Source organism: Pygoscelis adeliae, unplaced genomic scaffold, assembly GCF_000699105.1.
Source record: "Pygoscelis adeliae isolate BGI_AS28 unplaced genomic scaffold, ASM69910v1 Scaffold619, whole genome shotgun sequence".
NCBI classification, from domain to species: domain Eukaryota; kingdom Metazoa; phylum Chordata; class Aves; order Sphenisciformes; family Spheniscidae; genus Pygoscelis; species Pygoscelis adeliae.
The window spans coordinates 686,995-687,920 of record NW_008825521.1 but is presented as its reverse complement, the minus strand read 5'-3'; positions in this window follow the sequence as shown (position 1 = coordinate 687,920).

The window sequence follows — 926 nt, the reverse complement described above, 5'->3', positions numbered from 1 at the left end:
CTCTGTGCAGAGACCTTCAGAGAAGGGAATCAGCTGGGAAAAAACAGGCCTGCTGCTGAGCACCCGTATTGGTGACCTGGTCTCTTGGCTCAAGGCTGCTTTCCCACAAAGCCATCCAGTCATCCGCCAGGTCCAGGGGTTATTAATGTTCAAAATACATCTGATGACCCAGCTGAGGCAGGTAATATGAAGGCAGACAGAAATGAACTTTAGCACTGATTTAGTGATTTTAGAGAGAGATGAAATTCTGAAGTTATTCAAGTCCTAATTCTGCATTTTGCCAACAAAATTCTCCTTGATGCTATTCAGCACACGTTGGAGCTCTTTATATCTTTCTTAAGAGGCAGAGATCTTTTTCTGATGAAGCGACTACTATGAACTCTAAGGGTGGGCATTTTAAAACCCAAGAATATATTAAGAGCTGTAACTGAAGGAAGACTTTCTCATTTAAGTCTCAGGCAAGGTTAAAGAAAGAACCCTCTCCAGCTGAAAAGTAATTTTCAGGATGAAGTCTGGGGCTGTTGTTATTTGTAAGTGAGAAAGGAACAAAAATCTGATGCCAAGTGTTGGAACACAAAGGTACTTCCAAGAAGGAGGCTGCAAATTGGGGAATGGAAGATGGGACCTTGCACTGTTAACTGGCAGCAGTTCAGCTCCGGATTAATAAAAGTCTTTAACACTTAGAAACTTCTTTATTTGCGGTCTCAATTCTTGTCTTAGTCTCAAGCCAACTGGTATTCACATACACTGTTTCAGGAAACCTGTAAGGAGACTGACCATACACAGCTGATCTGAGAACAAAGCGTTTAAAAAAATCCAAGTGATTTGGAGAAGAGAGATGACAATACACAATTTCCTAAACTTACTGAATTGTGTTAGAACTTCATGTTTAGTAAAATACATTTGAATTACATAAAAGCAAGATT